The sequence below is a fragment of the Euphorbia lathyris genome, chromosome 2 (genome assembly GCF_963576675.1).
Source record: "Euphorbia lathyris chromosome 2, ddEupLath1.1, whole genome shotgun sequence".
NCBI classification, from domain to species: Eukaryota; Viridiplantae; Streptophyta; class Magnoliopsida; order Malpighiales; family Euphorbiaceae; genus Euphorbia; species Euphorbia lathyris.
The window spans coordinates 15,340,677-15,363,728 of record NC_088911.1 but is presented as its reverse complement, the minus strand read 5'-3'; positions in this window follow the sequence as shown (position 1 = coordinate 15,363,728).

Below are 23,052 nucleotides of genomic sequence, written 5' to 3'. Positions count from 1 at the left end.
ACATCTGATCTGAGTCCCATTAATGCTGCCCCTCTTGACTTTGTCGTCTTCGACGATTCCCACTTCGTGAGAAGTCAAAAGATTGATCTTGAGAAGACACCCTCTGAACAGGAAGATGATTTGGGAGATTTTGGAGGCCAGTTTAAAGCTGAGCGAACAACTAATGTTGATGATAAGCAAGATCAGGATGCTGCTGAGCAAACTAAGTCAGTTGATGATGAGCCAACTGAACTACAAGCTGACCAAACAATAAGAGCTCAAACTGTGAGAAGCCTTAATGCTGCCCTCAAGCTCAATTCCTCTTCTGAATCTCTAGACTCGATTGCTGCTGACCAATCACCTCCAACCAACAAGGTCAGTTCTGAAAAGCATTTCAAACGCAAAGCTCACAAGTCCAACTCTCTAGACCTACTGGCTGATTCTCCACTTAGAGAACCCATTACTGACCTAATCGGACTTTAGTACGAATTCTTCTCCTCCGTCATCGAGCCAACTCTAGATCAATTCACACAAAAGCAAGCCTCTGTTACTCATACTGAGGAACACGCCAAGACTCTTGAAAATCCAATCTCTGCCGAGCAAGAGCTCAAAGTTCAAGCTGCTCAAGAGGGTGAGCGAGCAAAGGAACATACTGTAAGTTTTGAAGTACCTCCTCCTGCACCAACTCAATTTCAAACCAATATTGAGCAGGTCAACATCTCTGCCGATCCACCTCTTCCTAACCCAGCATCGCAGAATGTTGAACAGTCAGTTCCTGGTGCTGACTTGAATAAAAGTCCAGTTGTTGATCATGCTGGCCCATTTGGTACTGGAAAGCAACCTATTCAAATACCGGCTGCTGAGCGAACTCTTGAGGCAACTTATGCCTACCTAAATGCTACTGAGTCTGGGCGTCGAATCATTGACTCAGCTCAATCCATTCTCCAGGATTTGACTTCCTCCCATGCCGATGCTGCTGGGTTCGTTAATATTGAGTCAACCCAACTTTCTTCTGTCACTCAGCTCCTGAATGAGATCAAGGGTCTCAAAGATCTTGTGAGTGTCATGACAACTGTTCAAACTCAACAACCCAAGCAAGACTCCATAGTGAAGTTGGCTGAACTGTAGTTAATGATGGTGAATCATATGGATTCCCTCTAAGGCCAAATAAATGCTTTGTCTGCAGTAAACACGGGATATGCTACTTCTCCTGAGGTTGACCACCACTTCACTAAGCTACACTCTGAGCTGTCCGATACTCGTGCGCTCATTTCCTCCTCTTCCCAGTGTTCGATCGAACAAATTAGCGAAGTTGTCCGTCTACTCAACTTGAGTAAGGAAGAGATGGATACTGACTTGGTGAAAACAAATGAAATCCTGCAATACTCCCAAGCCACCTTCAAACATGTGCGCCACACGAATGCTCAACGTCAGTTCTACGATTCGGCTTTGCTCAAGATGTATCATCAAGCTTATGCCATGCTGACTGACACTATCACCTGGGTAGGGAAATCCCAAGAATATATTTTGAGTATGATCAGTGCCTCTGTCAGAATTCCTGGTTCCATCTTGGATGATGGTGTTCCCGTTTTCGACGGTCTAAGGGAAAGCACGAAGAAGCTTAAGGCGTACTCAGTGAGATTAACTCGTGCTGCTCTCAACGACACTTTCATTCCTCCTCCGCCCGATGCTGGCAAAACGGGGGAGAAAGAACAAGCTAATGGAACTCAGCACAAATCAGGGGAAGCCGGAGAAGCATCTGGTAGTCAGCAGCAACAAAGAAACGCCAAGGGAAAAGGCAAAGTTAATCCTGCCCAAGTCAACAGAAAGAAATAGACTAGTCATTAAAACTTGACTTGTAGTATTTGTTTTTGGCATTTTTCTATTTTTGTATGCTGTCTAACCATCTATCTATTTTAAGCATCCTTTTTAAACTGACTTATCTACACATGATGCTTGCTTAAAATGTGCTATATGATGAACTGTCTTAAATGAGCAAACAATCGAAATCAAAAGAAAAAAGAGGGAACATGCATGTGAAAAACTCTCAACACACATTTACTCAGATACCTGAAAACACTTTGCTCTGATATAGATATAATCTCTCTGATACCTAAAACTGACCGTGTATCAAGCTGAGTAAACACATGTTCCAACATATAGACCTCTTCTGAAAGTTGACCTAGGCTCATCTGAATTAGATCTTAGAAGGTCTAGAATTGAACTTAGTCAGTACAAGCATGTTTAAATTTATCTCAATTAAATCTTGGAAGGTTTAGAGTTAAATTGAACCAAATAGATGCAACCCTTACGGGGGAATAATTTCAGAAGAATGAAAGACAATTCAATCATGGGGAATTTCAAAATTGAGTTCCATAACTAAATATTTTGCCAACATCAAAATGGGGGAGTTTGTTGAAACACCTTTCCAACATGATTTTGATTTGACAAAATTATTTAAGTTAATCCATGATTAAGACAATTAAATTTAAGTGCTTTGATTTAATTGTATTAATGCGTTTGTTCAATGTTAAGTATAAAAATATTTATAAGAACAGGAATCAAATTAAGATAGAACATAGTCAGCATGATAACATAGCACGGGCTGAGTAAAGAATGACTCAGTACGAAAGAAGGAAAGTTTTCTTCAGGACCAAAGCTTACAGAACGAAGCTGACCGCAGAAGCTAAGTGAAAAGCAACTTAGCATAAAAGAAGAAAAGTCTTGTTTGGAACTAAATCTTGCAGAACAAAGCTGACCGTGGAAGCTGAGTGAAAGGCAACTCAGTATCGGAATTGGCAACAATCAAAGACAACGGCTATCAAAGTCATGTTGAATGATTTTAAGACAGCACCAATGATCCGTTTGCTAAAAGACAAGATCCGACAACTGTCTGCACCAATAATAGAAACCTTGGAATTACGTAAAGATTTAATTTCGAGGTGCATGGGTCAAATGTCAGCTGGCTAAATGACGAAACCTGCACTACAAGACAAACCTACGAGAAGAAGACAAGCCTGACGCCTGTATGATTCAGACGACAGGATGGGCCTGCAAATCTGAAGCTGACCAGAACATGTCACAAGAAAAAGCCGTTGGAATCCAACGGAAAATTCCGGATTCAAATCATTGTATCTTCAGATTACAACTATAGAAGGACAAGTACACTTCTTGGATCCTTGGCCGAAAAACAAGAGCAAAAGAGCATACATACAAAGCACATCAAAACAAGAAAAAGATCTTACACCAAATTTCTATCTCTGTGTAAAAGCTAGTTTGATTTTGTAATCATCTAAAGTGTTCTTTGTCTGAAAAAGAACAAGTTTGTATCAATTGTAAAATTGAGAGAGTTGTGCTGAGTACTCGGTTTTAAGTACTCGGCGGTAGAGAAATCTAGGTGTTCGGTTATAGCACTTAGTAGGAGTTGAGTAGACGAATAGAGGATGGTACTCTTGCATATTCAACTGCCTTGTAAACGGTTTGTGCTCTACCTTTAAAGAGCTCAGTATTGGATTAAAAATGCTTGGAGGGATTCTGGGGACTGGACGTAGGTGGAGAGGCCGAACCAGGATAAGTCGTGCTGAGTAATTTCTAACTCTCTCTCAATATATATTTGTATGTGTTGCTTGCTATATTTACTCAGTATATAAATTGTTTAAACTGACACTGAGTAAATCAGAGTGCTGAGTTGGAAGCTGACCACAAAAGTGTCATTTCCCAACTCGCAAGTAAAACAGTTCTAGTCAGTATCTGACTAAAGCTGTCTTACGCCTCACTCGGCCGTGCTGACCAAAACTGAGTTGTGAAACTTAAAGAATTATATTAAGTCAGCGTAATTAAAACAAAAAAGTTATATTAGTTCCTAACCCCCCTGGAACTAATCACACGGGACCAACAGAATACACCGAAGTCTATTAGCCACAATTTTGGTAACCACTTTATAAATCACATTGCACAGACTAATCGGTCTCATTTGTAAGAAAGAGGAAGGCTTCTCTACTTTAGGGATCAAGACCAGAAGAGTTTTGTTCACAAACCTAATATCCTCAGTCCCATCAAAAACCCCTTTAATAAAACTGAACAGACCTTCCTTTACAGTATCCCAATGTTTATGAAAAAATCCGGCAGGGAGTCCATCAACTCCAGGAGCTTTAGTAGCCCCAATGCTAAACACCGCCTGACCAATCTCTTTCTGATCAATAGGGTGAAAAGCTTCAGTAAATTTATTCTCAGAAACCGTTGGAAACGTAGACCTGGAAAGAGCTCCATCCAAATTCATCGGGTCTTCTTTAAATAAATCTTTGTAAAAATTGAGAGCCAAGAGCCGGATCTCTTCATCCTCATAAACCCAGATCCCATTAGGATCTTTGATAGCCTCAATCCGATTCCTCTGCATTCTAATAACCGTAGATAGATGGAAATACCTAGTATTACGATCGCCATCTTTAATCCAAGTCTTCCTCGATTTCTGAAACCAAAGTAACTCCTCTTGTCTCAGCATAACTTCTAACTCATTCTGGAGGGATCTAAGGAGACAACTCAAATTATGATCAAATCTGATTTCCAAGATCCGTTGGATGCCTTCTATCCTCCTCAGAATTTTTTGTTTTCTCCCGATAATGTGGCCAAAGATGTTTTTATTCCAGTCTACCACATTACTTCTAAACCCTTCAGCAGCCAGTAAGACATTAGAGTGGGGTTTCCAATTATTTTGAACAAAGTTTTTGAACTCAGGATGAGAATCCCAAGCCACAAGATACCTGAATGGCCTTTCCCCTCTAGGACGAGGAGCTCTCACCAACCTGACCAGGATAGTACAGTGACCAGAATGGCGGAAGGGAAGATTCAACATTGCAGCATCAGGAAATCTGCTCTGAGCCCCAATATTAGCATAGACTTTGTCTAAACGAACAAATGTACTATTACGTTTCCAAGTAAACTTGTGCCCAGTAGCCCCAAGATCAGTTAGACAACACAAATCCATATTCTTCTTATGATTAAGACACCTATTAATATAGTGGTTACCACCCCCTCTTTGATCGCTCATAATAGCAATGTCATTAAAATCTCCAGCGACAAACCAATCGTCCACCATGTTTGTACTTAAAGAAAACAAAGCCTCCCAGAGGCGCTTACGATTGGCCAGAATAGGATCAGCATACACAATAGTGATAAAAAAGGATTTGTTATATGGGGAGGTAACTTTACTATGAATAAACTGTTTATCCATCTTTATAATATCAAACTGAACCAAATTAGGTTTCCAAAACAGCCAAATACCACCAGCTCGGCCAGTAGCCTCAGACCTGACACACTTCCAACTTTTAAAAACTTTCACCACCTCATCAACTTTAGCTCCACTGATTTTAGTCTCAAGAAGAGCAAAACAGGACGGGTTAAACTGTTTAATTAAATCTTTCACATGGACACGGGTAGCATTGCTTGCCGCTCCTCTAACATTCCAAACAAACAAATCCATCAACAGAGGAAAGTGAACATAGGCCCGACCAACCTAAACCAGATATTTGTTAGGGGCTCCTAAGAGCCTAGATGAGGAACCTGTAGGCCCCCTTTTGTCCATGAGACTAACAGGATTACTGTTATTCTTATGGCTGCCTTTAAGCTTTTTCATATTCAACTTATTGATCCCTATAGATTTTGCATTTCTATCCTCAATACAGGTTTTAGAAATACTAACCTGTTTTCCTAACTCTGAGACTTGAGGAACCTGAATCTGAGGAACATTATGGGGAATTTCTTTAACTTCAAAAAGAGGATTAACATTCTCCACATTATTCTTAACTGGTTTTGCAGGTTCTAAGTCCGGCATCTCTAATTCTGAACTATTATCCGTAGGTCCAGGGTCTTGATCACCATCCTCTAGAAGGACCCCAAATCTAGATCCCGAACATACCTCCAAGGGAGCGCTTGGAGCATTACTCTTCTTTGGACTAGCTGTCTCCTTTCTTCCATTATTAATCTGGATCAGGCTCTGATTATTACTAATGTCAGGAGGGATATTTTGGGCCACAGGAGCGTGCGTTCTTCGTCTTCCAGAGCGCTTGGCAACCATCCAAGGCCCAAAATTTCTCCCAATCCCTTGGATACCCTTATCCCTGGCCACTTCAACAACATCCTCTTTTGCCTTCCTCACCTTGGGACAACCCTCATAATTATGGCCAAACATTCCACATTCATAGCAGATACTATGGATCTCTTCATACTCAATATGATATATTGTATGTTGTAAACAGAGTTTAGACAGAAGGGGTTTAGCTAGGTCAATGTCAATACAAACCCTAGCAAACTTGCCCCTTTTAGCTCCAATAGTTGTTTTGTCCACATGATGGACTTTCCCAACAAGCCCTGCAATTTTCTTAAGGAATATTTCATTATAGTACTCAATTGGGAGCCCTGGAAATCTTACCCAAGTCAGGATCCTATTAACCGAGCAATCCCTGGGGTTAAAGTTAGGGACCCAAGGCCTAATGGCCAGAACATGATTAGATATAATATAAGGTCCCCCCCATTAATAACAGCTTTATAATCAACGACCTCAGTAAAATTAATAATAAAATAATCATTTTCCAAATCAGTTATACTGATTTTCCCTTTTCTGGCCCACTGAGCACGAATTCTCTGTGTAATAAAGCCAATTTTCTTCCCTAGTACAGTCACTATTAAGGACAGTCTCCATTTAGAGCGAAGGGAACGTTTATCCGCTGAGGATAAACGAATTACAGGACACAAAGGGTCTTCCTGTTCCTCATCTTCCATATCCGAATCAGATAAAAATTCCTCCAAGTCGTCATCACCCATCCCTCCGTTCAGGTTTGAATTCTCCTCCCTAACGCCCAAAACCGTATCCTTCCAGGACAACTTAACATTCCCCTCTTGCAAGGGAAAATTAGACGGCGCTTCCTGACCACCCCCTGAATCCCACTAAACACCTCTCCATCAGCCACACTCAAACCAACTTCCCGTGAGACCCCCGCATCTCCCCCGTTGCCTTCGTCGGAACCAACAAAACCTTGTGCACCCCAAACCGGTATCTCCCCACCAACCGACGGAGCCGCACCATTCCGTCCAAATCCCTGAACTGAAGCACTATGCGCTGCCGGCAAGGAACCGCCGGATCGCCCCTCCCTTGCCCTAGACGGCAGAATGGATGGGACAGAACCAGGCTGATCCACCAAACATAGGCCGACGCTGTTGAGCGATTTCCGCAAGTGCACGGTATACGCTTGTAGTAATAAAAGATATCGAACCCACAGGGAACGCTTTTTAACTAAAACTTTATTTAATTCGGTTTAATCACGTGTTTAGGTTTAATAAAAGAAATATGTTTTAATTGATGGAATTGGTTTTGGTAAATTAGGATTAGATAGAAGTATTATATCGAGTTTAGAGAACAGTTCTGTCTTGAGATTTTGATTACAAGACAGATACTACCGTAATTGGAATAAATAGAAGGTGTAAAACTTATTTTCATAAAGCAAAGAAAACAACTTTAACTTTGTAAAGATTATGGACATGTAACAATATAGCGATTTATTCAATTAAATGGCTTTGAACTGTAGAAATCCCCCTGATGTTGAGGTGATTCCTACCTTAGTCAAACTAGTATTTTATGTCTGATAAGCCGCGATCAGCGATCATGTCATCCATAAAAACTGAATCTGTCAAGTGTTCAACAAAGTTCTTATATGAATAAGATGGAATAGAACGTTTTAATAAAAACACCAGTTTATCATTTTGAAAATCATTTTGTCAGAACAATATCAAAATAACAACAGTAAGAATATACTGAATAAATAGGTATATCATTAATGAAATGTGAATTTTCACAAGTTAACAGAGAAGTAGAAACTTGGATAGCATTGTAACGAAAACTTTGAGATCCGGGTCGTCAATCTTTCTCTCAAACTCCGTAGGTGCGTCAAACCTCATACGCTTCAGCCGTCAATTCTTCTCGCTGGATCTTCGGAATAGAGACTGATCTCGTCTACTACCAGAATGAAAACTAAACTAATACTGTTTTTATAACTAATCTAATAACAATTCGTGTACAGCACGATTGTTTACACAGAAATGAAATCTAACTTTCTGATTCTTTTCTGAATTAGAAACTCAACATAATAACTTTCTTCTCTAATTTCTCTAACTTTTTCCAACCTTGATTTCTGAAATGGATCACTTATTTATAGTTGTTGAAGGGTTGTAAATGATGGGTCGTGTCCGCTGGTGAATGGTTGCTTTTATCCGAACGAACAGACGCGTTTTTCTGATTTAAAACATGTGTTTTGTGTGCAGAATGGTTCGCTGTCGTGGCTGAGATTCTGAAAATCTCAGTCGCGACAGGGGGTATAGGGACGAGTGAAAACTTCGTTTTTCTCCCGAGCTGGCTTCCGTAGGTCGCGACTGAGATTATGAAAATCTCAGTCGCGACAGAGAGAATTTTCCCTATCTCTCGACTGCTTTTCGTCCTTCTTGAGCGTTCTTCTGGCTGTTATGCGTTCTCGGTACGTTTTTTAGGTTTTTCCTCCATTTTAGCTCCATTTTAGATCCGTTTTCGCTTCTATTTGGATTTAACCAAATAATTAAGTACCTTGCATCAAAGAAGTAAATAAAGACGTAAAAGTATTCCAAATGAATATAATTAACATGATTTTAATGTAATTTTAACGTATTTATATATGATATTTTAGGTATATTTTGGGCTTAACAAACTCCCACACTTAAGCTTTTGCTAGTCCCGAGCAAAATTTTACTGAATTTATTCTTTTAATCAATCTCTTTATAAATAGAACATATATCCATTATTCCTCTTTAAATTAGTTAAACCGAAAGATAAACTTTTCATGGTAAATTTATACGCAAAGTATCAAACTAGCTAGTGTAAAAGAGATATATTACTCGTCTTGTATTTCAATTTTTATATTGAAGTATTCGGGACGGTGTAAGCACGCATGTTTCCGAATCTTTCATCTCAAGGCATTTCTAAGCACAAAATTTCCTTTCCCAAACCTAAACTATTACAAATATAGATTTAAGGACTTAGGTTTAATATATTTGCTTAGTCACGCCCGAGATAAGGGTGGTCTTGTCCATGACTTTATATGAATTAATTTGCTTTTGTGTTCGTTTAAGAGGTACCGACCATGCCATGGGTGGACGCAATCGTTACTTAAAACCTTAAACACGTTTAATTTTGCTTTAATTTTTAACGTTCCTTTCATACCTCGACCGTGATAAGGGTGGTCGCAATCGTGGACAAAAGTAAACGGTACTTAATGTTCTTCCCTTTCATACCTCGATTGTGATAAGGTTGGTCTCAATCGTGGCCAAAAGTTAAGAATACGACTACTTGATTTAATTAATACAAAAATAAAATTGGGAAAGAAAAATAGCACATTCATCCTATATTGACTTGAAATTCAACATGTATTATGGCTAAAGTTTCCTTAAAAACTTCAATTGGTTTTTAATGTAAGACGAAAAATAATATCGAGTTAAAAAGCTAAAGTTGTTAGTTTGATTTATGCCTATAAACCTAATTGAAAATTGAAAATAAGATTTATATTTATCATGAATTCATGATATAAAATAGAGATTTGAAACTAAAGAAATTTTACTTATATACATTTACTCGAGACGTTTTGATAAAATCGTATCGGAGATTTGTAAAAATATTTATAAAAATATAGCTCGTATAGAAATATTATTTCTACCAATAATGATAACCTTAAAATATGCTTAACATTATTTTGAAAGTTGACTTGTTTGAAACATATGAAATATATATACTTTAACAAAAATATATGTTTATGAAAAATAGCTATTACTTTTGAAAAATGTTGCACTTTATATAAAAATGTTGCATTTCTGTTTTTGAAAATGTTGCATTATATACTTTACTTAAACTTGAATAACAACATGCATTTATACTTAAATAAATAGCATTCATTCTCATTCGTTCCATTCATTCGTACTTAAAATTAAAACGAATATGAAATATCTCCTCCCACACTTAATTTGGACCATGTCCTCATTGGTGCAAAAATTGATAAAACACGAAAAATAGTACAAAATTAAATCATACGAATGGGAATTAAAAAGATGGTACGATAACATTCAAACAGAATAATAAAAATAATTATACCAAACATAATTAAAAATATTGTACCAAACCGAATAAAACATAATAATAATAACGAAAATGAGTTAAAGTCGGAAAGGATAAAACCTATCAAGGGGAACTCGGTGGTGAAGGCGTAGTCTCAACTCCTTGGCGTCGGAAGAAAGATAGCAACCGGCGACGAGTAGATTTGTGCTCACGACTCAACGTAGTGATATTGGCATCCACCGTGTTTATCCTCGAACTCATTTCGGTATTGGTGGCAACAACTTCATCTAACTGCAAATTCATGTGACGGTTATGCTCGTTCATTTGTGTCAAAACACGTTGCCAACCAACTTGTTCTTCAATATTCAGTTCTTCATTTGCGTGCTCTTGTGCATTGGCATCAACATTCTCCTCCTCCTCCTCCTCTTCATCAAATTCCTCTTCATCTTCCTCATCATCATCTTGGGCACCCAAACCTTGAGAACTCGAAGCTTCACTACCCATGGTAGCAAAAACACGTCTTGTACGAGCTTCATAAGAGATAAAGGCGGGTGGTCCCATTTTCTTCAATAAATTGGCCCGTTGTAGTGCCGTGAGATCCAATGAAGGTAAACCAACATGGGGCATATTTTAATAATCTACTAATTCACCCCAAGCACCCAAAACAATGCCGGGAATTAAATTACCCATTGGCACTTGCTTATTACGTGACTTGGAAGCTCGAACTAAATTAGTAAATATCATCTCAATACTATCAACGGTCAAACCCTTAAAAATACTATCCAACACAAACAAATCACGAACTTGCACTTTTGAACTTTCAACCCGACCAAATAAGGAGAATGATAAAAACTTGTGAAAGAAGAAGATACAATCATCCTTAAGTAGCTTACTAGATGTATTCTTTGGATTAAAAACAACTAAACCGGTTAAAGATTGCCAAACCGTGTGTGAATTAAAAGGCTTTGGTTTGGAATAAAAATTCCGAGTAGGAAGTCCAAACCAACGGTTCATGGCCGCATACCCAACGTCAAAACAAACTCCATTATTCTGAAAAGAGATAACTCCTTTCTTCTTGTCATAGATTAGAGTAACCAAAAATTCAATAATATGCGATTTAATACTCGGAAAACGCATACTAGCAAATCGTTTCCAACCAAGAACGGTAAGAAATTCATCAATACGCTCGGTAAAAGAAAGTGTGTTTACCGTATCGGTGTCAATAAAAAGCATGTCAACGAACTCTATTTGGATATTAGAAAATCGGCGATATTTGCGTCCTTCGGCTTCCGTCGTAATATCGAACGGTGCTCTATATTGAACCCGTAATCTAGTGACTTCGGTGGCCTTAGCTTTGTTTGCAACGGTCTTTTGTCTAGGCATAGTTTTTTGTTTGTGAAATTGGTGAATGGAATGAAGAAAATATGAAAGGATGAAAGTTAGAATAAAAGATAATGGTGGTGAATTGGGGAAGAAGAAGATGAATAGGGTAAATATTTATGGGGAAGATGAGTGTATCTTGGTATTGGGAAGAGAAAAGATGAGTGATTGGTGTAAAAAGAGGTGATTTAAATAGGTGTAAGTAATAGGTATTGATTAAGATAGTTGAATAGGTAAGTAAATAGAGTAGGAATAGGAAAAAGAGTGAAAATTCGCCCCCAATCCCGTCCCTGTAGGTCGCAAGTCGCGACTGAGATTTTGAAAATCTCAGTCGCGATAGCAAGTAGGTAGGGGGACGAATTTTTGCTGAATTATGTCCTCTGCTGTCTCAACTGAGAATTCGCAATCTCAACTGAGAATTTGAAAAATCTGGGTAAAATTGGATATTTTTGACAATTTGAACATGACTAATTCAATTCCTCTTGTAATTAAGTGACATTAATGTGAATATTAAGCCCTGAAACTGAAATAAACAAAACTGAAACATTAAATTAAAGGAAAACCAAGGGTTGTTCTTTAATTAAAAGAAATTAATGAAATAATTAATGCACTTTATTAATCATAAAGAAAATATAAACAATACCTTAATATATATATTTACATAAAATCATCTTACTCATAAAAACTCAAATCATAAACAAACACTCATATATATAATAAAACAACAGAAACACAAATTATATCCCTAAGAATTGGAAAAACGCCGTGCATTGGTCCTGTTAATCTTCGTTTGAATGAAGACTTGCCTCTCTGGTGCAGAAAGGAATGTTGGACCAGAACGAAAAACTCGTTTTACGATTCCCTCACTTTCCGAGAACTCGTAATCAAGTATGGGAAAAGTCTCTTTATTAGTCCAAGGAATAGAAACCGTTCCTTTGGTTCCGAGGATTATTCCACATATAATATTCCCAAACCCTATTGTCCGATTCTTCGAACGGGAAGCGGCAACTAATCCCTCCATCAAAATTTTTGAGGAATTAACTGTGTTACCTTGGAAAATATCACCTAGCACATATAAATCGGTATCCTGGACAACACTGCTTCTGACTCGACCAAATAGACTATGACAGAGAAATTTGTACAAAAACAGCATGGAGTTAGAATTTATTGATTTGTTGTAGGCAAGACGTGGATTAAATCTCCAAAATCCTGTCAACATTCTCCATATATCTGTAGAAGTCATATCTCTGCCAGGATGATGCGGAGTGGTATCCCGTGGCGGAAAACAAAACCAATTATGAAGTTCAGGATATCCAAAAGTGAATATCTTACCCTCACAATGAAAACTAAGACGAACACGCCTCTTATTGACGAAACGAACAGTAGACAGAAACTCTAATACCTAGTTTCCAATAATAGGAAACTTTACTGATGCAAACTTGGTCCATCCCAAATTTGTCAGATAGCGATTCATGTCATCGCTTATCCCGAGTTCTTCGTTCAGGAACTCATCCAGATACATCATGCCACAAAATTGTGCATATCTAAACCTTAAATAACGTTTCCCCTCATCATGATTGTAGATTGGAAACCATGCTCCATAGCGTGAAGAGATATCAACTCTCTTGCTTCGAGCAAAAGTGTTCTTCCTAGCATTTTTTAAAGATTTGGTCATGTTTGTGAAATAAGATTGTGTCTGTAGGATTTTAAAATTGAAGAAAGAAATTCAGAAATCTGAAAGAGATGAAATGAAATGAAAGAATTCTGAACCTACAGGAATATAAAAGATACATAAGTGAAAGGTTGTGTCTGTTAAAAATAAAAGATGTCAAAATGATACCTCTATGATTTAACTGACAGAATTTTTGAAATCAGATGTCTGTAATCCCTTAAAGTTATTTCAAATTGAAAAAGACAGAAAATCTCAACTGAGATTTCCAGAATCTCAACTGAGAATTCCCAAATCCTGAAACATGGAGAATCTTAACTGAGATGTCTAGATATATATTTTTCTCAAAAACACTTAACACTTTATGAAAATAGATTTCAAAACATTATTTGATTTTTATTTTACAAAACTTATTTGTACACAAAAACCAGAAATAAAAATTAAAAAATGAAAAATAAAAATAAAAATAAATTAAACTAAAAATAAATAAAAATAAAAATAAAATTATGAACGAAAGATAAGAAAAACTAAAAATTAAAAATATGAAAACGAAATAAATTAATGTTCATAGAATAGAAGATATCTTATTGAAAATTATGCGTGTCATGGTCGAGAAATTAGAATATCGATCGCGACACATCTTGCCCGTTGGCAAGGAATGCTTTGCATTGGTCCTCCCTAGTTCTATAGAGAATTGTAAAATCTTAGTTGGGAATTAAAAATTCTCAGTAAGTTCAGAAATTTATAAAACGTCAAATAAATAAAAATCACTGTAGAGATTTGTTTAAAAATCTTTATACAATCAAAAACTTAAATTACATGTGATTTTAATTCAATTGAGATTTCTTTAAATCTAAAGACATTTTCCTCCTTAAGTACAAATATTTAAGATACATAGCATGTTTTCAATATCTTTCAATGATCACAAATTTTTTTTATTTCTAATCTAAACATTATTGCTAAACTAAAGATGAATATAAAAATTAAACTAAAATAAAATGTAAAAATTAGAATATGAAATATTAAAAACTAAAAATGAGATAATCCTTAAGAATTCTCAAGGAGAATCAGAATTATGGACAGAGTCAATTATCTAGACCGGTTCTAAATAATGGTTCTGTTTACTTACCTGGGAATAATTTCAAGTGGGAATAAGAGAAAGTAGAAATGTACCCCCAACTTGAAATTATTATTATATATATTTTTTCTCTTTTTTTTTTTGCATTTTTTTTAAGCGCTTTCTTTTTTAGCGTTTTCTCAATTTAAGGATCTAATGATGTCGGTTGAATGTCCGAACTTATGGTTCTGGCCTCGAACAAAAACTACGCACATTAACTGAAACTGTTGAAACTATGGTAAAAATCAACAATTCCTTCCTGGGGGATAAGATAATTTCAAGGACTGTATTCCCCATTCCTACTTCCTAATATATCTGTCTGAGAAAAGTTGATCGGCTATTTCTTGGAGAGATAAATGTAGGTGTTTAAGGAAATGATATGATAAAAGAAGAAATTATGTGGGTGTAATGTAGGAATTGAATAATTTTTGTACAAAGAGAAATGATGTTTTGGTGAAGGGTTAGTGTATAGAAAAGAGGTAAATGTGTTTGGGAAGAGGTAAATTTTCTGGAAGAATCATCTGTCACGTCTGACATCCTGTTTCATAAAATTTTCTTTTCCTTCTGATGTATCTGTACTGGATTTCTTTTCTGTAGACCCCTTCTGGGAATTTATATTGATGATCAAATCTCCAGTCTATCTTTGAAAAAAAACTTGAATTTTTTTTATCTGCAAACATCTAATTGCAAACGTTAAATAACAACGAGGATTTAGTCCTAGTGACCATCCTCAATAAATAAAAAAACTATAAAATAAATAAATAGATTGTTAACAAAGGTTCGGAATAAAACACGAAAAATATAAATTTTTGTTAAAAATTTGGCGTTCCCCGGCAACGGCGCCAAAAACTTGTTGAGCGATTTCCGCAAGTGCACGGTATACGCTTGTAGTAATAAAAGATATCGAACCCACAGGGAACGCTTTTTAACTAAAACTTTATTTAATTCGGTTTAATCACGTGTTTAGGTTTAATAAAAGAAATATGTTTTAATTGATGGAATTGGTTTTGGTAAATTAGGATTAGATAGAAGTATTATATCGAGTTTAGAGAACAGTTCTATCTTGAGATTTTGATTACAAGACAGATACTACCGTAATTGGAATAAATAGAAGGTGTAAAACTTATTTTCATAAAGCAAAGAAAACAACTTTAACTTTGTAAAGATTATGGACATGTAACAATATAGCGATTTATTCAATTAAATGGCTTTGAACTGTAGAAATCCCTCTGATGTTGAGGTGATTCCTACCTTAGTCAAACTAGTATTTTATGTCTGATAAGCCGCGATCAGCAATCATGTCATCCATAAAAACTGAATCTGTCAAGTGTTCAACAAAGTTCTTATATGAATAAGATGGAATAGAACGTTTTAATAAAAACACCAGTTTATCATTTTGAAAATCATTTTGTCAGAACAATATCAAAATAACAACAGTAAGAATATACTGAATAAATAGGTATATCATTAATGAAATGTGAATTTTCACAAGTTAACAGAGAAGTAGAAACTTGGATAGCATTGTAACGAAAACTTTAAGATCCGGGTCGTCAATCTTTCTCTCAAACTCCGTAGGTGCGTCAAACCTCATACGCTTCAGCCGTCAATTCTTCTCGCTGGATCTTCGGAATAGAGACTGATCTCGTCTACTACCAGAATAAAAACTAAACTAATACTGTTTTTATAACTAATCTAATAACAATTCGTGTACAGCACGATTGTTTACACAGAAATGAAATCTAACTTTCTGATTCTTTTCTGAATCAGAAACTCAACATAATAACTTTCTTCTCTAATTTCTCTAACTTTTTCCAACCTTGATTTCTGAAATGGATCACTTATTTATAGTTGTTGAAGGGTTGTAAATGATAGGTCGTGTCCGCTGGTGAAGGGTTGCTTTTATCCGAACGAACAGACGCGTTTTTCTGATTTAAAACATGTGTTTTGTGTGCAGAATGGTTCGCTGTCGCGACTGAGATTTTGAAAATCTCAGTCGCGACAGGGGGTATAGGGACGAGTGAAAACTTCGTTTTTCTCCCGAGCTGGCTTCCGTAGGTCGCGACTGAGATTATGAAAATCTCAGTCGCGACAGAGAGAATTTTCCCTGTCTCTCGACTGCTTTTCGTCCTTCTTGAGCGTTCTTCTGGCTGTTATGCGTTCTCGGTACGTTTTTTAGGTTTTCCTCCATTTTAGCTCCATTTTAGATCCGTTTTCGCTTCTATTTGGATTTAACCAAATAATTAAGTACCTTGCATCAAAGAAGTAAATAAAGACGTAAAAGTATTCCAAATGAATATAATTAACATGATTTTAATGTAATTTTAACGTATTTATGTATGATATTTTAGGTATATTTTGGGCTTAACAGACGCCTCCCCTAACAGATCTCCTATCTTCCCAACACTTCCGCCCAACCCCTCTGCCATCAAGGACCCAACGGAACGCCCCTCCATCGCCCTAGACAGTAGATCGGACGGGATAGAACCCGACCCTACCGCATAAACCGAGGCCGGCGCCTCCCCTGTCTGATCTCCTAAAATCCCAACCCAGCCTTCCAACCCCCCATCCGGCGATACAGATCGAGCCGCCTCCTCCCCGGCGCCGCGCGCTCCCGACGATATCCCCGCACGCCCCAATGCCGCTGTCGCCGCCGCTCCCTCACGTGACCTAGACCGATCCCGAACTCTCGCCCTATCTCTCTCGTTCTCTTTCATGCGTCGTATACCAATTCCCAAATGATATACATACGAATTTAGAATTTCAAATTTATTTTATTATAAATAATTTAAAAATGTGATAGTAAGTAACATTTGGACAATTAAAATTCACAATTAATATAACCATAATAAAAATTACTCCCTCAATTCCATTATATAAGTCATTCTAGCAAATCAGTTTTTACCCTAAATATAAGTCATTCTAGGATTCCAAAAACTTTTACTTTAGTTTTTTGGTCCAAATATTAAATTTTTTGTATTGGTACATGTGTTTTTTAACATTCCAATGTTTATTCCCCATTAGTGATATGAGAGGGATTTTTTTTTAGTTAACCAATATATTTCTTAATTTGTGTGAAATACCCTATAATGACTTATATAATGGAATGGAGAGAGTATAATATAATTATAAATTAATTAAAAAAAATTATGAGTAGCATGTGATAAGACACATGTCCAAGATACATGTCACAATTTTAAAATACGATAAAAGCCATGTGTCCATATGTCAACAATTCATAATCCATGTGTCCATTTCAAACAAAAGAAAAACCTTATATATCACTTTTTTTTTTTTGAATTAACCTTATATATCACTTATGTAACTATTTTATAATAGATATAGGAGAAATGATGAATATATATATGAAAGTTAGGTAAAGGCTATACTTACTTTGTTTTTAACAAAGTAAGTCTTACTTTGTGTGTTTTCACCATTGGATTAATTTTATACTACATCATCCAATAGTGAAAACACACAAGTAATGATACTTTGTCCAAAACAAAGTAACCATAGAAGGCATGAAAGTTATGGTATTAAAAAAGAAAGAGAGAGGAGGAGGGAGGCGAATAAAAAAAATGAAGAGAAAGGATATGAAAATATAATGGAGAAAAGAACATCTCAAATGGTAATTAATTCTCCACATTTCTTTTCTTTTAATTAAGATTCAAGCATACTATATTTGCTTAATTAAGGTATATTTGATTTCTTAGAGTATTTAATGAATTGTTTTAATTAAAAATTGATCCTTCCAAAGTTTTGATTATACTCAATTGACCCTGTGGAATTAATTGAGTTCAATTAGGTCCTTAATTAAGATTTAAACTATAAATTGAAAATATATAAAATTTAGACTAGTTGTCCTTTAGATTTATTAAAGTGAAATTCGGTATTAATGGATTTTTAGCAGTGTCACGAGTTTAAAGTTATAATTAGTTTAAATTAACCATGTCGGTTTAAAATAACTATATTGGTTTGAGTTACACAATACTATTCTGATAATGACCGAAAATAATCCAATAAGAATATTTCGATTATTTAAATTCTATTAATAAAATATTTTAAACAACTTTAATTGTTAGAGTTAAATTATAGAAGGACTAATATTGATACTTGCCAATTAGAGTCGGTATAAATAGAATGTAAAATTTGTACCAAAATTTGAATATAAAATTAATCCAAGTAACTTATCATAATATAACGAGTCTAACTGAACCTTCGATCGGAATTAACGATGTCAGTTCAAATGGTCAAAATTCGAATTCAGAAAATTACAACGAATTTGAAGATAAAAATTAGTAACGAGTGACTCCTAGTAGTGTCACGAGTGTAATGATATATTCGGTCTAAATTAATTATACCGGTCTAGTGTTACACGTAACTATTCTGGCGATAAACCAAAATAGTTCGATAAAAAAATATGGAAATAGTCCGATAAAATTATTTGGTATAAATTCAAGTGATTTTAATTCTTGAAATTTGATGAAATTGTCAACTTATGATTTTTTTATGAAATATATTATTTAAAGTATTTACTTTTGATTTTAATTATAAAATGATTAATTTGAAGTATAATTTTATGCTTGTGGTATTTATTTGAAAATTGAGTTGAGAAAACGAATTTGACTACTTTATGCGAATTATATTTTTGGATTGAAAAAGCTGCTGCAGTTGTTATTGTTATTATTTCTGTGATTTGGATTGAAGTCCAAATATGATTTTTATGTTGTGATATTTTGAAAGAAAGATAAAATCGTTTTGTCCATCTAGGATTGCCCGGGGTAGGAGTTATAAGTTGTAAGACCATACCTAAGGGCGGTATGGCCAGAGTGCACGGATGGTAGTCCTAACATTAGGCAAGGCGAGATATGAATGAGATATCTCGATTATTGATATGATTGATGTTATGATAAGCTACACGGATGGAATTCGAGGATGGATACACACACGCAAATTTAGTATTACGTTTTGAAAATGCTTGATGCTTTGGAATATAATTTTACGTTTATTTGATTACGAATTTGGTTTGATAAAGCGTCGGTTTGATGAAACGTTGTTCGATTTGATTCGTTTTGATAAAACGTTATTCGATTTGATTCGTTTTGATAAAAAGTTGTTCGATTTGATTCGTTTTGATAAAATGATTTATATATATTAAATTATATAGTAATAAAGTGACATATACAATTAAGTTATTAGCGTGTCAATCAACGTGTCAATAAGTGAAAATGAGTTCATAAGTTAAGAGAACTACCTAAAATAGGTAGAACTACGTGGCTTTGATTCCCGGTTTAAAGATTAAAAGATGTTCGGGATACGTAGGAAGCTTGATAGAATTATCAAGTCCAAGCCAAATAATTAATTAAAACTTTAGGTAGTCCTAATAAATTTTTATCTATTAGAAAATTAAATTAAGAATTGAACGAGTTAAAGATTGGAGAGCCGAATTTAGGGATGGCAATGGGTAGTGTACTCACGGGTACCCGACACTACCCGACCCTAGTGGGACTACCCGTACCCTGTTTAAAAGGGTATGGGACGGGTATGAGATCAAAATCATTATCCATTAGGGTAATGGGACGGGTATGGGAATACCCCCTAGGGTACCCGGTACCTGTTACCCGTCATAAAAAAATTTATATTAATAAATATCATTGTTTTTTAGATGTAAGACATGAAATTTAAACCCCAACCATTTATTTTTCAACAATTGAGTGATACCATTAAACTACTTTATTCTTATTAATTAAGGTTCAATTTATTCAATTTTTAGATTGAAGATTTATTAAATTTAGAGTTTGTTAAATTTGTAATATTTTTATTTATTTATTGATTCTTAACGGGTAAGGGCACCTGCAGGTACCCGCGAATTAAATGGGAAGGGTATGGGATGCAAAAGTATACCCGTTAGGGTAATGGGACGGGTACGGGTAATTAAAAAATAAAAGGGTAAGGGTTTGGGAATGGCATTACCTGCGGGTACCCTACCGGTTGCCATCCCTAGCCGAATTCATAGATTGTTAACCTCTTTTCTTTTCATACCCGATGCCGTTTAGGGTCGGGTGTGACACTAAGACTTGTCTATTTACTTTAATCTCCCCAGAATCATTTAACCATTGCAATTTATAAGGGCGCGGGTGCTTTGTGACTGGTAACCCTAACTTCTCTACTAAGGTGGTACTAGCTACATTAGCACAACTACCACTATCAATAATCACACTACATACCTTGCCTTGCACGAGACATCGAGTGTGGAAAATGTTTTCCTATTGTATCTTATCTTCGGCAATCTTCATTTGAGAATCCAATAGTCGGAGGACGACTAAGGACTCCCCTCATTCGGCTCTAGTGAAGCCTTCTTCCTCCTCAGAGTCTTCGTCTTCTTCTTCGGCTTCGTCACAGTCACTTTCAGTGTCAGTGACTACTTCTCCGCCCCTCATGATCATGGCTCGTCTATTTGTGCATTCGGATGCTATGTGACCGAATCCCAAACATTTGAAACACAGAAGTTTGCTTGGTCTCGGTTTCTTTTCTCCTTTCTGCTTACTTTTGTCAACCGAGTCTAACTTGTGTTTGGCATTGTCAAACTTTGAAGGAAATCTGCTTCCTTTCTCCTGGTTACCCCACCGGTTCTTCCAATTAGAGTTAGAAGATGATGAATCTCCTATGCAGGATTTGTCATACTTTCTCTCCTTGAGTTGTCGTTCTACTATCTTTGTTGCATGTACCATGTCTTCTACGTCTACACAGTGTTGCAACTCGATAATATTAGCTCTGTCCCGATTAAGACCAGCTAAAAACTGAGACTTAGTAGCTCTTCGATCTTCAACGACATCGGATCTCAACATTGCTATCTCCATCTCCTTGAAATATGCCTCTACACTCTTTGAACCTTGTTGAAGGACTTACAATTTTCTATATAAACCTTCATAGTAGTCATTAGGGACAAACTGCTTTCTCATAACAGTTTTCATTTCATCCCATGTGTCAACTTGCGGCTCTCTACATCTGACTCTTGTGGTGACAAGTTGATCCCACCAGACTAATGCATAATCCGTGAACTCAATTATTGTTGCTCTCACCTTATTCTCCTCTAAATAATTGTGACAGTCGAATATGAGTTCAATCTTTTTCTCCCATTCTAGGTAAGCTTTAGGATCGCTTTTACTATTGAACGAGGGAGTTATCAGTTTTACATTTCCAAGACCTCTGTCGTCTCTAGCATTATCATCCCGCTGTCTATTCCGTCTTTCTTCATTATCACACCAGTTTTCTCTACCAACTCGATTTGCTTCTAGAGCAACTTGATGATTTTCCTCCATAATGTCCCTACGTTCCATCAAGCGGTTTAACATTGCGAACACTTGATCGGCTGCCATATTATTATGAAAAAGAAATTCAAATAGATCAAATAAAATAATAATAATAATAAAAACTCATGATTCACTCGGTGTTTCGCAATTTTTTTTTGGCTATTCTCTCTGATATGCTCACCACTCTGTGCCTTTTACCACTCGATTTCTCTTATAGTGTTCTTTAAAGAACGCATTAGAATAAATTCAGTTTTAAAAACTCAACAGTCAAAAACCAAAATTTAATCGTACAACTTAAGAAGCAAAAACGTTAAATAATAAACGGAACGCAGTTAAGCAACTCGATGATCAAAATATAATGTTAACGATTTGGAAATTTTAATCAATGGGAAAGGAACAAAAACAAAAAAAAACAAAAAAAAAATTTAACACAAATGAACACAAATATTCAACAAAAATTGAATAAAATAAAAGGAAAAAAATGGTAAGTTTCTGGAACTGATTTTTTTTGAAATTGTCGGAACTTTTTTTTTCTTTTTTCTTTTCTAAGATCACACAAAGAGAAAAATTAATTATAATAATATAAATAAGACTTACCTTTGAAAAAAACAAAACTGATGACAAAATTAATTGTCACGTGAATGTTAGTGGAGATATATTTTTTTTCCAGAACTCAAGATTAAAATTAGTCCAAATACTTAAAAAAAATATTAAAGTAAACAACAATTCTAATTTTCAAAATTTGACAGGAGAAAATAATAATCATAAATTTATGGATAGTTAAAACTTGAAAAGTTAGAGCTCGGCTCTGATACCAAACTGATGCGAACTCACGAGGAACAATGCCTCGAAAACCCGACAACTAGATTTGATCCCTAGGAAAGCTAACGAATGAGGATCTGACAGAAAAGAACCCTTACAAAACTAGGTTGTAAAAACCCAATCCCAGTCTCCAACAATTAAGGATTTAATCCCGAATTATTCAAAGTAGTGCTCCAAAGAACATAAAAGAAACCACTCACAAACTCTTAAGAGTAATATTTTTATTAATATCAAACTTGTGTCTTACATATGAAAAAGGTCACCCTTAAATAGGTAAAGTAAATACAAATAATTAGGGCTGTAAATGAACCGCTCGACTCGATTTGTAAACGAGCCGCTCGTGAATACGATTTACTGGCTCGGTTCGTAAATGAGCCAAGCTTGAGCAGGCCAAAGCTCAGCTCGAAAAGCTCGCGAGCAGGCTCGATTAGAACATTTATGAACAAATTTTAATTTTGTAGAAAACTATATAGTTTTGTGTTAGTTCACAAATATCTAAACTTAATATTATTTCATTTGCTATTAGATGAGTTCGTTCACAAACATAATAAATGAGTAATATAATAAATGAGTAATAGAAGAACTATTTGTAAGCATATTGTTTATTTATTCACGAACTTTGCTTGTGAGCTTGTTTATGTACACAATT